Here is a 15,562-nt window from a genome sequence, read left to right on the forward strand (position 1 = left end):
AGTACCTAGGGTCTCCTCTGCAAAAAGTTTCCCCCTTTGCTTTATAGTGTTGCTTCCCCCCCCCGCCCCCAAGAAGTCTGTAGGAGCAAATCTTTCTCTTCTGACATGAGTGATTACTCCAGATCACTAAGCCCTAACCTGATATTGTATTTTCCCTCATAGGACCTAAGAATTGCTTAGGTGTGATCCAGATCGGTGATAGAAATCCCAGGACACATTTCCTCTGAGTTGCATACGGCACATGAACAGCCGAACCCAGTTTGTTACCAGGAGGACAAACATGGATATATGACAAAGAGGAGAGCTAAGTGACAGATGGTAAAAAACAAAACAAAACCAAAAAAAACCCACAGGAAACTTTGATTGAAACATTTTTGAACTTTGATCCACTTATTGGTTATGCCAGTTAAAATTGTGTTTTCTGTTACTTTCAAGCCAATGCGTACTATTTTGTATAAAATTGTGAACAGGAAATTCAGTCAGTATGAGAAGCAATAGATCTCGAGGCGTAGGATTAGCTGAGCCATGGAGGCGGGCGGGACGGCAATGGTGACACGCTCTTCTCATGGGGAATGTGAAGGTGCTGTACTTTCTACAAAGGTGAAATGGTTGTTTACACTGTGGTCACTTTTATATTGAGGACCAGACTATTTACCTACAGAAGCTGTAGCATCAGGGAGTTTAGAAGAACAACAGCAGCAACAAAATGAGTCTGATGTGTATTGGATACTTCTACGAGCTACCAGTAATGATCTAAGAAAGGGATGGAGTGAGGTAAAGTGGCGAAAAAGCTGCAAGGAAAGAAATTACAGATTTTTCTAAGAGATCCTTCTGTTTGTAGACTAATGTTCCAAATGAACCAGCCTTAGAATCTGGAGTTTAAGAAAATTGGAAAAATTAAGTGATCTGCCCCATGCTAAGGTTTGCATTACAGAGAAATTGAGACAGGACTGAGTAGCATAAAATTATTCTCAGATCTTTTAGCCGCTCTGATGCACTACTAGCTATGTAGGCCTAAATAAATCTTTTAAGATCTTGGCATGGATTTTTTTTTCACGCCATTCCCCAGATAGTCAACCTCCTGCAGCCAGAGAGCAGGACTGCTAATCCTATCCTTGGTCCTGCTTGGTCACTTAGAATATCTGCACCATGGATCTGGGGAGCAGCCCTTGGTTAAAATGCCATAGTCCTATTGTTGTTACTGAGAGTTAGTAGATATTCTTGAAAATATGTTTCTAAATTGTTACATGTCTTTTCATCACTTTCCTTTATCTTTAAATGATTGTTTCTGACCATTTGCCCATTTTTTTTCTTGCTTGTATCAGAGAGGATGTGCTAGCTCTTTGCTCAACCTTCTTGGAAGTTCCCCCCCACCCCCATATCTATTTCTCTTTGCATCCACAGCAGGTGGCAACTTTGGTCAGAGATTCATCCTTGGTCAAAGCTTTGGGGTTTGAAAAAAACAGTTTTTGTCAAGTTAATTTCCAAATGTTTCTGGTGTCAACCCTCACCTTCTTTTATTAAATCCTCATCTCAGCAGGGCTCTTACAATGCCCGGATCTTATCCCATAGCCACCAACTGCTTGTGCTGTTGGTAAAGCTTAAGGCCATGATTAGCTTCATGCCCAATTGTGGAAGGCAAGAAAAGAGCAGAAGTGTTCTTCCCCAGCGTGACGGTTCAGTGCTGCCTCACAGCCAGGTCTGCCCCGTGACAACCACATACCCCAATTCATGATGCCAACTTCTTCCAAGGAGCTTTTACTGATTTATTGACTGTTCAAAATATTCTGTAGTTGTTATTAATTCTTCAGATTCTTGCTCCTTTTTTGACTTTTAAGGGTTGAGTCGGTGAACTGCAGAGTGGAAGATAGAACAGCACATGCTACTAAAATATCCTGAGTCAGATGGTCAAATCTGGCTCCAAGAAGCAAAGATGTTACCCATTTTCAAACATTCCTAATCACCCAAAAGATACATGTGCACATGCCTTAGAGGTAAGCTATCATGGATTTGAAGAGCATCAATACAGCTTCCTAGTTCTTCCTTGTTTCCTGCTCCATGTTTAAAACAAATCTCTAAGTAATGCACGTGACAATCGTTTTACATAAAGGGAGTTATGTTGGTCTTGAAATATCTCCCTTTTTTACTCCAATGATTACACAGTTTAATCTGACATTTTCTAGCGGGCCATGTCCGGTGGGGATTAGATGAATGGGCAACAGGAAGTTTAGCAAATTCTCTGGATATATACATGAGAAACAATGACCTAACAAAAGGTGGTTATTTTAGTTCAGACAAAAAGGGAGAAGGAACTCTTTTGAAAGATGGGGGTGTTTCTTTAAAATAGTACCAAATATAAGGGGGGAAATAGATATGACCTGCTGTTGTCTAACAACTTGCTCATGGGCAGGGGGTGATGGCACAATAGTCTTGATTTCTAGCATATGCTAATTTTTGTGATGTAAATACATCATGGATGATTTTAAGTTGCCAGTGGATTTGGAGTAGGAAAGGCAAGAATACGACTGGTGCTCAATGAATGGGTTTGAGCCAGCTCCGCCATACCACTGGCTATGTCTCATAAATACATAAATTCCAGGTTTGTTTATCATAAGTAACGCAGACAGGCCGGAAGCATCATGCTAAAAACATTCTATAGATTAAGATTTTACAGTATTTTTCTCTATTAGAAACTATTAGGAGGATTGATGAGCATCCTTACAAATATGACAAAGTCGTTTTTTCTTTTTTTTAAATTTTAATTCCAGTTAGTTAACATTCAGTGTAATATTAGTCTCAAGTGTACAATACAGTGATTCAACACTTCCATACAACCCTCAGTGCTCATCACGGAAATTGTGCTCCTTAATTCCCAACACCTATTTCCACCATCCTCCCACCCAACTCCCCTCTGGTAATCACCAGTTTGTTCTCCATAGTCAAGAGTCTTTTTCTTGGTTGCTTTCCCTCTCTTTTTTCCCCTCTATGTTCGTTTGTTTTGTTTCTTAAATTACACATATGAGTGAGATGATCTGGTATTTGTCCTTCTCTGACTTGACAAAGTCATTTCTTCATTGTCTTCTCTTCAGGCTTGATAATTCAAGCTAGGAAAATGGGCTACTCCTGCAGCAACACTTTTCTCTCCGCTTGTCAGTTTGCTTTTTCCTTTTAGTCTTGGAAATTGAGATAAACGTACAATTTACATTTTTTACAGAATTTACTTATATATTTTAATTTCTCAATAAAGACATGCTTAAAGGGAGTTTTAAAAATTGAGATGTTTTTATTTCTGTCTATATTTTATTATTTTTATTTTTATATTATATTAAATACACTTCTATTTTATCTCATAATTTTATGAAGTTCAATAGCTACTAAGAAATTAGAACTGTCAGTTTTTAGCAGTCTCTCTTTAGGTATGTTTCTTTTAAATCAATTATTATGTCTTCATATACTAAAATATTTTTTGACTGAAAAGGGAATACAAACAGTTTAAAAGATAAAGCATAAAATTTTTGTTACTAAAGGGAACTGATAATGGACATGTGGAAATTAGGGCCATAACATGGAGTTTTGGAATTTTTCAAAACAGAGACACAGAGAAAAAGCTGCTGTCAATTACTTTAAGAGCAAAAGAAAGTAGTAATAGGCATTCCTGAAACTTCCTAAAAATATACTAATGTGTGAAAAATATGATGTGATAATAAATAAAAGTGTAACAGATGAAGGAACAATAGTCTTATTTGTTATAATTTGCGTGTTTCAACATCTCATTAAATTATGAGCTTTTTTGAGAGCCATATTCTATAATCATAATTATTGAGATTATTTCAAAGAAATGAGCATTTCACTGGAATGCCAAAAATAATTATATTACAATACAATAAAAGAATAAACATGTTTTCTCTTGTTAATACTATTTTGAGTATTCATCTCATTCCTCTTGTGAAAGAAAATATTTCACTTTTTATAGTTCAGTTGATTCCTGTTCAAAAATGTTTTTATCAGAGTGGCTGAACATAGATTTTGTTCTACTTCTAATTTCTCAATTCCCAGGTGTTCCTTAATTTCAGGGTACTTATATATGACAGATTGTCTTGTTAGTCTTGAAATGGATGAAACATACTGTAAGTAATGGCATTTGTCTACAGAGGAATTTTCAACAAGGTCCAAAATATTTGGGATACATTGATGTGTATTAAAAATAATACACAGGTAAAATTAATTTCACCTGTTTCTTTTCTTTTTTTTAAAGCTATTTTATTTTATTATTTAAAAAAAAATTTTTATTATATTATGTTAGTCACCATACAGTACATTCCTGGTTTCTGATGTAAAGTTTGATGATTCATTAGTTGCGTATAGCATCCAGTGCACCATGCAATACGTGCCCTCCTTACTACTCATCACCAGTCTATCCCATTCCCCCACCCCCCTCCCCTCTGAAGCCCTCAGTTTGTTTCTCACCTGTTTCTTTATCCTGCATGTGCATGTGTGTGTGTTTTAGTCTGGTTATATTGTATTTCTATTCAATGATGCTTGCCCAGAGTCTAATCACCAGCATGGGAAGCTAAAAAAAGTTGAAGAAAAAGATTATTCAATTTGTGGAGTGTAGGAAATGCTGGGAAAATTACTGTGTTGAAAATATGTTTGTGCCACAAAATCACAATATATGTGGTGGACAAAAAGATAGTAAATCGAATTCTCTTGAAAGTAGTCACTAAGCAACAGCTAAAAGGTAGGCAAATGGAATGGGAAAAATGAGAAAATATTCTTTAAAGGATTTGAAGTTCCATAAAAATGGAGTAGAAATGGTATGGGAGTAGAAATAAGGATAGAAACAATGTATTCTCATAATACTAATGTAATGTTCTTATGTTTGTGTCTTTCACAACTAAGGGATGGGTTTTCTAAACAATAGCTGTCAATAAAAGGATAGGTTTAGAAGTAGCTTTGTGTAAGGAGAGACTGCACACATATTTCAAATGACAAGGCATCAAATAATGGTACCTGCTGTGTCTAGCTAGTAACTTAAATTAAATTTTACTGCCACCAGTATGGACACCACTTTTACAATTTTGCCTCATGTAAAAGTGTTCATCAATAGCGATATGAAAAGTTTTCTTCATTATAATGAAAAGTAAATAGGAAAGATACTAAGGTTGTGAAACGTGGTCATGCAAGTTAAATTCTATATGAATGGTGTCTGCTGGGTTTAGATGGTGTACAAACCAGTGGGGGTCATTTTGCAAAGCTGAGGGGGGAGTTATGTTAAATAAGTTGTACGTATTATGTAGCAGATAGTATAAATGCAAAAATGTGCTCCATTTGTTTTCATTTTGAGAGGATTTTAAAATTTGTGTGTGTGTGAGACAGGGAACCATTTAGAATTAGGCAAATATAATATTTAAGGGAGGGTTCATTGGCATTGAGCCCATCACTTTAAACCATTCATATGAGTTTACAGAAAGAGAAAATTTAATATTTTTATGACTAATGTGCACAATTTTGTTACCATTCACTTACAAAAGAACTTGTATATGTTTTAAGGTAATTGTTGAGTATTCTTAAGGAGTCTAATAATAGAAAATAGGACCTTGGAAAATCTGTTAATCTTTTTGTTACACAGAGACTGTTATAGAAGGGATATTATCCATTTTTTAATAACTTTTCACTGATTTCCAACTATACTTGCCTACATCTATTATAACATCAAGCTGTTCAGATGAGGGTTACTACACTTTGCTGTCATTCCTGCTTCATGAAGCTAAGGTTCTGAATGAAAAGGGTATGTGTTCTAATGGAATTCTCCCCTGGGGCACATCAAGTCATTTTATACAATGACACACTAAGAAAGGCAATTTATGATGTGTGACTGACTCTAATGCTACTTTTTCATCGTTTCATTTGTTTTCCATTAGTTAGGGAAAAAAACCACATATGAACTATATAGAAATCTTTTTATTGTACTCCATGGGGGTTTTATACTATATTAGAATTCTGGAGGAATACAATATTTTATAAAGCTTATGAAAAAATGGATTTCAAAAACATTTTTTGTCTTCAAATCTCTATCAAGAATTTCTAAAACATTCTTTTTTTCCCCTAAAACATTCTTAAAGGGCATTTAAATTTTAAAATATTGCAAATGCTGCATAAAATGTATTTTATTTTATTTTTATTTTTTTATTTTTTTCAAATTTCTCCTTTTTTTTTTTTTTTAAATTTTATTTATCTGACAGAGATAGAGACAGCCAGCGAGAGAGGGAACACAAGCAGGGGGAGTGGGAGAGGAAGAAGCAGGCTCATAGCAGAGGAGACTGATGTGGGGCTCGATCCCACAACGCGGGGATCACGCCCTGAGCCGAAGGCAGACGCTTAAACGCTGCGCCACCCAGGCGCCCCTATAAAATGTATTTTAAAAGATAAATGCTTAAAACTTTAATCAGTACTTTTAAGCGATGTTCAATTATTATAATTCAAGTTTCTAAAATGTTTGTGATTCAAACATAAACCAAATAAAATCAGAGCTGCTGGGTCAGATTGTATAGTTTAGATTAGCAAAGTTCTATTTTTAGTTATCGTTTCAATCAAGATTTTTTGGTTCCTCTGCTTGGGTTTCCAATAAATAATCACTTAGAAACACACAAATATATCTGTGAAGAAAATACGATTTGTCATCACATATCACATATTGGATCAGTTACAGTTACATAACATCTCAGGCCAGGTATTTTTTTCTGCTTAAGGTGTATTCAGCATTTTCCCTTTCTACCCTTTGCTTTTAGAGTAATTCCAATTTCTTCAATGTTATTTTCATGTGGTCTTTACTACCAGTTTCCACTTGTTCTTCCACATTCCTTCCCTTCCATTTATCCTTCTCACATGTTTACTTTCTTTGCATCATTTCAGGTGAGCTGCAAGTTTCAGCTCATTTATTCAGGGTAATGGCTTGCTCAGATACTCAGAATTGAACCTAGAACTGCAAGAAGGAATGAATAGCCCTATATAAGGTAACATATGGGTAAAAGTAAAATATAAAATAATGATCTGTTAAAAATAACAATGTGCTTGAGTTTATACTGTATTTGACGTTTAAAGTCAGTAGCAAAACAATATAAGATAAAGCATGAATAGTTTTAAAATATTGTAAATTCCTGTGGTATTTTGGTAAAGCATTTTATATGGAATATTTTGAGTCACTTCTGCATGTTGTAATCTCTAGTACAACTACTAAGAGATGATACAATAAGTAAGGTAGACGGGTGAAATAACATTCAAAATTATTTAATTTCTCCTACAGAGGCAGAAAAATGCAGTGAGAGAAACAAAAAATTATTAGAATGTATAGAATAAATACTATTATGGTAACTTTATATTCAAATATGTCAGAAAAAATGTAAATGTCATCAAATATTTCAGTTATAAAGAATGATCAAACTGGATATTAAAAAGAAATAAACCAAAAAAAGTAAAAGATGCAATATGAATAAAGAGGAACCACCAAATAAATGAAAAGTGGTGCAAACCAGATGTCCCACACAAGCATCCGGGGTTATTTTGGATGCACCTGAAATTTTCTAATGTGTCTTTTCCTGCAGGTTGTTGGTAATAATGTTTTGTAATTTTTTTTCTCGGAAAAGGTTTATATTTTCTCATCATTCTTCTCCATTGGATATTACGTTTTTGTCCATCATTTTTATTTAAAGTTTTCACTTGAGGTCATTTTAGATTCAAATGCAGTTGTAAGAAATAGTGAGGTCCCATGTACACTCTACTAGTTTTATCAAATGGAAACATCTTGCAAAAGGAAGTATAGTACAGTATCACAGCCAGGAATTGATATTGATACATTGAAGATATAGAACATTTCTATCATGAAGAGGATCCCTTATGTTTCCCTTTTACTGTCAGGCAATTTCCTTCTCAACTGTTCTCCATCTGTACAGTTTTATTATTACAAGAATGCTATTAAAATGGAACAATGTTGTTTCTATCCATAAACATGGAATATCTCATTTATTTAGTTCTTTGGATTTCATTGATCAGAGTTTTGTAGTTTTCCTTATATAGATCTTATACATATTTTGTTAGATTCATCCTGAATATTTCTTTTTTCTGCATGCTAATATAAATGATATTGTGTTTCTTAATTTCAAGTTCCACTTGTTCATTCCTGGTATGTATGAAAATGACTTACTTTTGCATATTAACCTAGAATTTTGCAACCTTGTTATAATCATTTACTAGTTTTCAGAAGTTTATTTCTTTGTCAGTTCTTTTGGATTTCCTATGTAGATAATCATGTTATTTGTGAAAAAATATCTTTCTTTCTTTCTTATCAATATGTATACATTTAATATCTTTTTTTGTCTTATTGTATTAGCTAGAACTTCTGAAGACTTTGGAAAAAGAACAGTGAGGGGCACATCCTTGCTTTGTACCTCATCTTAGTGGGAAAGTTTTGAGATTCTTGCTATTAAGTATAATGTTAGTTTTAGGTTTTGCAGATATTCTTTATCAAATTGTGGAAGTTACCCTCTATTCCTAGCTTACTAAGACTTTTTATCATGACTTGTGTTAGATTTTGCCAAATGCTTTCTGATGTGAAATATTAGGGTCCAGGAGTGAATGGTCAAAAAAGAATTCTTGGTGCAAAAAAGGTGGTTTTATTAAAGCACAGGGACATGACCTGTGGGCAGAAAGAGCCACACTGTGATTGTGAGGGATGACTGATTATATGCTTCTTAGTTAACAAGGGTTAAAGAATAGTGTAAGTCTCTAAGTAATTTGGAAGCAAGGTTTCCTGGACCTTGAGGCTAGCTGTTGTTAGGATAAAGTCATTTACTACTGTCTAGTAAAATAGTAGTCATGAGATGCATATGAGTGGGCCATATGTTTGAAAGATAATTACTAACATAAATATCTTGGGGGGGGCAGAGATAAAGGAAGACAAAGGAATTTTTATATGTTGAAGAAAACTTACAGGATCCTGGAGTTTAGCTAATGCTAAGCTAAGATTGCCTTTGCCTCTAGCAAAGTATTAACGCTGAGGCAGTTGAACTCCTTGAGAAGTTCACTCTGCCTGTCTCAAGTACATGACAATAGGCTGAAAGTTGTAAGGAAATTTATTTTTTTTTCTACGTTTCTTTTGCCTTTGTTCTCCCCATCATTCTCTCTGCATTTGTATGATCATGTGATATTTTTTCTTTTTTATTCTGTTGTTATGATTCATAATATTAGTTGATTTTCAAATGTTGAACCAGTCTTGCATACATCCTTTCAGTCATGGTGTATAATTCTTTTTTTTTTTTTTTAGAGAGGCAGTGAGAGAGGGAACACAAGCAGTGGGAGAGGGAGAGGGAGAGGGAGAAGCAAGCTTCCAGTAGAGCAGGGAGCCCGATGCAGGACTCGATCCCAGGACCCTAGGATCATGACCTGAGCCGAAGGCAGACACTTAAAGACTGAGCCACCCAGGTGCCCCGGTGTATAATTCTTTTTATACACTTTTGCACTCCATTTTGATATGTTGTTGAGGATATTTACATCTATGCTCATGAGAGACATTGGTGTGTAGCTATCTTTTTTTGTAATGTCATTGTCTAGTTCTAGTGTTAGGGTAAAGCTAGCCTTATAAAATGCATTAAAAAGTATTATCTCTGCTTCTGTCTTCTGAAAAAGATTGTAGCGAACAGGTATAATTTGTTCATTAAATATTTTTTTGGTTGTTCTTTAAATTTTTTTTTAAGATTTATTAATTTATTTTAGAGAGAGGACGGGGTGGGGGCAGAGGGAGAGGGAGTCAAGCAGACTCCTCTCTGAGTGCAGAGCCTGACGTGGGTCTTGATCTCATGACCTGAGATCATGACCTGAGCCAAAGTAAACAGCCAGATGTTTAACCAACTGAGCCACCCAGGAACCCCAGTTGTTCCTTAAATATTTAATAAAATTCACCAGTGAACCCAATTGGTCCTAGTCCTTTCTGTTTTGGAAGGTTGTTAATTACTGATTCAAATTCTTTAATAAATTCAGGAGTATTCAGATTGACTATTTCTTCTTGTGTGAGTTTTGGCAAATTGTGTCTTCCAAGGAATTGATTCATTTCTTCTAGTTTATCAAATTGTGGGCATAGCATTATTTATAGTATCCCTTTTTTATCTTTTTAATGTCCATATGGTCTGTATAAGCCAAAACATTTTTTACCATGAGGTATGAGCACCTCTTTTTTAAAGGTGCTCTTTATCAAATAAAGGCGCTCCCCTGTATTATCTCTTTTTCTATTTTCTGGAGAGATTGTGTACAACTGGTGTCAATTCTTTAGTCTTTTGATGGAATTCTCAAGGGAAAGAATCTGGACCTAGAAATTTTTTTTGGGGGGGTGGAGGCTTTTAAATTACAGATTTAATACCATACCAATATTCTCTTGCATATTGGTGAGGTTGGTAACTTTTGGGATTTTTTTCTTTTTCTTTTTTTGTAAAATCGATCCATTTAATCTAGGTTGTTAAGTTTTTATGTGTGGAGATTTTATTTGCACTTCCTTATTATCCTTTGATTTCTGCAGAATCTGTAATGATATCCCATTTCCTTCCTAACATTGGTATTAGTGTCTTCTGTCTTTGTCAGTTTTCATAGAGGTTTGTCAATTTTATTGATCTTTCTTTTCAAAGAACCACATCACTCTTTTTTCTATTGCTTTTCTCTTTCCCTAATTTATTCCTTCTCTTAACTTATTGTTTGTCTCTTATTCTCCATTGGGTTTATTTTGCTCTTCTATTTTGCTTTTCTTTTTCAAAGTTTTTGAGAAAGGGAGCTAAGAATATTGATTTTAGATATTTATTCTTTTTTAAATAGAAGTATATAATGCTATAAATTTCCCTCTCTGACTGACTTTAAGTCTATCTCGCCTATTTTGATATGTTGTTATTTCATCTTCATTCAGCTCAATGTATTATTTCATTCCCCTGATCCTCCCGCCTTTGTCTTACAGAGGCCCCTATGATTACACGTGTCCTACCCAAATTATTCAAGATAACCTCTCCATCTCAATATCTTTAACATAATCATGCCTACAAAGTTTATTTTGTTATGGAACATAACATTGTCACAGTTTCCAGGGATTAAGACATGGAAATCTTTGGGGGAAGGGCATTATTCAATATACTACAGTGGATTATAAAATCCCAAGAGCAGGGACCACCCAACAGAATCTAGCGCATGGTCTGCAGAGCAGGAACTGGAGCCATGGTTAGACAGAGCCACTGCCAAAAACACCATCTAAATAAAAAAGAGGAAAAATGCTATGGCTTCTCTTGCTCTATACTCCAATCTTTGGTCAACACCTCCCAAGGGTTCATCTAGCTGGAAGCTAGATGACATTGGAGCCCAAGGAATGCATCCTCATGTGTTAGTCCCCATTAATAGAGAATCAAACAATAAGGGAGAAAGTACAATATCTTAGTGGAATTCCTTCAGCTGCAGGGAAATGAAAAACCTCAAAATCGCAATAAACTACTTCATAATGCCTGAATAGCTAATACTATTCTAGAAAATGAATATTCACAAAAAATAGAGAGGTGTTTTGTTTCTAGTTCTTGATGGTTTTCACAACAAAAGGACTCTGATGCTAAAAGCACTTTGTAAAGGTAATATTTTTAGTCCTTTAAAAAACAATGGACCTTTTTATTTAATATGCTTTCATTAATAAAAAATTAGTGCACTGGTTAGTCTTTTAAAGGGGATGGTTTTAAAATTTTTGCCATTTTATGACAACCAGACTGTGTGGCAGCATCGGCTCCATAATCAACGTCCAGAGGTCTAGATGGCCTAAGAGCTTGAAAGCCTCCCATTTAGTTCCCGCTTTTGCTTTCTGGAAATACTAATCTAATTTAAATCAGAATAGACCTTTACTTAATGTGATATATCTTTGCACTGTGTGTTTTGAGGTAGCTCATTTCAAAATACATGCAAGGCCCAGATGATAGCTCGTTAGAGAATTAAACAGCGCTTAGGCAGAGCTTCATCCGTAAGCAGCAGAGCGCAGCTGCGGCAGGAACGGGCACCGGCTGCCCATGTAAAGTCAATTGAACTAAATACACTCAAACAGCTCTGCTCAAAGAGCGAAACAGAAAATGGATGACCACTGTTTCAGAATGGAAATGAACCTGCAATCACAACAGAAAGTGGTTCACTTTAGACAGGCGAATCTGAAGCCTAGAATTAAAATAATTAGCCTCTCTAAAGAATGGCTCTAATTCTATGTAGCAGCTATAGCTCTAATCTGTTAGTTTACTGACAGCTAAATACCACTGCAGAGCTGAAATATATGGGAAAAGACGGTCACTGTCTATATATAGAATAATGGAGCCTTAATATATAGCTGTATTGATTATATTGCTTGGCTTACATGTGGAACAGTAAATTAGAAAACCAATATATCTAATTTGATAAAGTACATTTTGAAATTGATGGTTCTTCTTTGGGCATGTGTCCAGTTACTTATTTGCTTTAATTTTTTTTTCTACAAACGTGTGCAGTAAAATGGTGTCATTGTGTGTGTGTGTGTGAGTTTGGGGGATTTTTAAATTAAATTTTATTAAATTTTAAATATTTTTATTCTATGATTGAGCACTCCCTCTCTTAGACACTATGTATACCTTATCAGTAATTCTACAATCACTCTCCAGTGTAGGTATTATACCATATTACAAACATGGAAACCAAGCCTCTGAAATTAGGTAACAGTGAAGAATATACCAAACCTAAGAACCCGTATCTGTTTCAGGAAGGTTTTGTTTTTTTTGTTTTGTTTTGTTTTTTGTTTGTTTTTTTAATGAAACTCTCTTAGTTAAAGATTTCATTGGAACATTTGTGAGTTTAAACAGGAGTATATTTTGGAAGATCCAAAGTTAAATTTCTTTCTGCAAAATAATAAGTTGGATTAGAAAGTATTCAAATATTTTGTTTAAGTGGAGTCCCACATTTGAGAGCAAATATTTTGGTAAGTCTTCTAGTTTTCAAGTTTTTACTTATTTTTTGTTATTTATTTATTCATTTATTTCGAGAGAGGGAGAGAGAGTGAGTGCATGAGCAGTGGGGGAGGGACAGACAGAGGCAGAAGCAGGCACCCTGCTGATCAAGGAGCCTAATTTGGGCCTGGATCCCAGGACCCTGGGATCATGACCTGAGCCAAAGGCAGATGCTTAACCAACTGAGCCACAAGTTTTTAAATTCTGGGAGGACTTGCACCAAGTTAGAAAGGAAACTAATTTGTATGGCAGGAGGAAACAAATCTGGAGAAGGAGAAAGAGAGATGAAAGGAAAGCAAAGTGAAAGAATTCTTTTAAATATGTGAACTGATATCCTATTTTTCTCAAAATTTCAGTAAAATCTATAATAGGTAAGAAATATGTTTTACATATGAGGATTTCTTATAAAAACCAGTGAAAGAGTAACTGATGTCGGTTAAAGAGGTACAACACATTCAGAAGGGGGATAAACCACCTCCAGATAACAGGATGGTTGGAAATGATTCACTGTAGAATTTATGAGAAACTGTCAGCTTCATTGTCCACAAGGTCATTCAAAATCCAGGCTGCACTTAACTACCTCTTTTCTTTTAGTTACTTCAACTTTTACATTAAATACTAAACATTTTAGAAACCTGTCTTTATGAGAATATGCCTTATTCTTTCATGCGTCTGCGGCTTTTGTACAAGAAGCCCCCTCTCCTGAAATCCATTCCCTCCCCTCCCCCAACTCTTCCCCAGAATAAGCTTCTAATTATCTTTCTGATTTCAACTTTCCTGAGGGCTAAGTTATTGACTCGGTTTAATTTAGGAAAGTCTTGTCATACCCTATAGTTAATATCTATCATGCAGTTTCTAATGCATATTTTTATCCTGTGTCTACTAATCTAGCGCCCTGACTTGAAAATAAAAACTCAGTCAGGGCCTAGTATTATTCCTTATACAACCATCAATGGACACAGTAGGGACTTTAAAAAGTTTGTTGAATGAAAGAAAGTAATTTAATTAAAAGGTTTTTTGTTTGTTTGTTTGAGAACACCTTAACAATGTACTTATTTATACATCAAAAATCATATACAGTATGTTGGTGACTAAACCTGTCAAAAATGAAAAATGTATTATTTTTTACAGTGTAATTCTTCATTTTTGTTCAAATGTTACACTATGTCATTTTCTTATAATTCAATATTATGGTCTACATTTTTATGTGATTGAGAAAATAACTTGTAAGACTTTTGAAATATTAAGTTGGGGACATTTGCAAGGACAATAAAACCAAATCAGTATGACTTCTTTTGGCAGTATTTCACAAATAAATATGGAGAGAAACTCCAGAGTGAAAAGATCTTTATTGGTTGCTAAATGCCTTGAGGGGCGCATACAAAATATGGTTTCAATGGCTTGAACTGATTTTGATATGACCTACAGTTTTTCTGTAACTGCTCTATGTAAATGTGTTTATCATGCCTAAGTTGTTTCTTCCTGTGTTGTAGGAAGCAGCTTAGAAAGAAAGAGGAATTGTTCAATTACATACATACACTGCAATAGCCAGTTTTCAAACAAGTCTCAAGGACAAATGGATCTTAGGGTTTATTTTATACGTGTCTTTCTATTACCACTTTATTTCCTCCAAGGTTCCAATCCCTCCTAGTTTTTCCTCTTTTTTTAGTTGATCAGACAGAAAATGTGGATTATTAAGGATTGGAAACTCTGAGGGCTCTATAGGAGTAACACTGAGATACATAGACAAGGGCAAGCAGATGCTCACGTCAGAGCGCATCTCCCAATGTGTTTGCAAATGTAATAGGGACTGATTTTATTCTGTCATATGTTGGTGTCTAACTCTTTGAGAAAACTTTCACCTTTCAAGGAGCTGATGATTTACAGGGGAGCACTACACACACTGTCTTTGTCTCTTATTATATGCCTTACAGTGTTTTGGGGCACGGAGTTTTTTCAAAATCTGATCTCCTGAACACTTGCATCAGAATTGCCAAGAGAGATTGGTATAAATGCAAATTTGAGATCTTATCCCATAACAGTTAAATGATGATCACTGGGTTGGAGCTCCAGAATACATCTTTTTAACAAGCTCCTCAGTGATGTTAATGTCATTGCAAATTATTGGTTTGCCAGCATCTTGGCAGGAGTTTAATAAATATCTGTCTGTTTATCTTCTTTTTGCTCATGACCAAGCCATTATCACTTGTTTGTAAATTAATATCACTACATAACTATAAAATTCTCCTAAAAATTGAAGTATATGATGTAGTTGTAAATATTTTTAAAGTAAATAGGAAAAAGAAAAGAAAAAAAGACTGCAAAAATTTAAGTTCTGACATTTTCATGTTAAATTTTCAATAAATTTTAAATATCCAACAACAACGTCCCCAGCATGCCTGTTGCGCAGGCCTCAATCCCCGCATACAACAGGATTTTGTTGGTACTGGATTTACTAAGAAAATTGTAGAAACTACATGATGAATTCATGATTAAAAGAAAAAGGAACTATTCCAGTAGGTAGAAGCAAACAA

The 15,562-nt window shown here is 34.8% G+C and overlaps 1 pseudogene; it reads left to right on the plus strand.

Annotated features, from left to right (window-relative positions):
• The first annotated feature begins 525 nt into the window (after positions 1 to 525).
• The window catches only part of LOC100482119, a 33,682-nt pseudogene continuing 18,645 nt past the window's right edge, over positions 526 to 15,562 (plus strand).

This window comes from Ailuropoda melanoleuca, chromosome 8, assembly GCF_002007445.2.
Source record: "Ailuropoda melanoleuca isolate Jingjing chromosome 8, ASM200744v2, whole genome shotgun sequence".
Classification (NCBI taxonomy): Eukaryota; Metazoa; Chordata; class Mammalia; order Carnivora; family Ursidae; genus Ailuropoda; species Ailuropoda melanoleuca.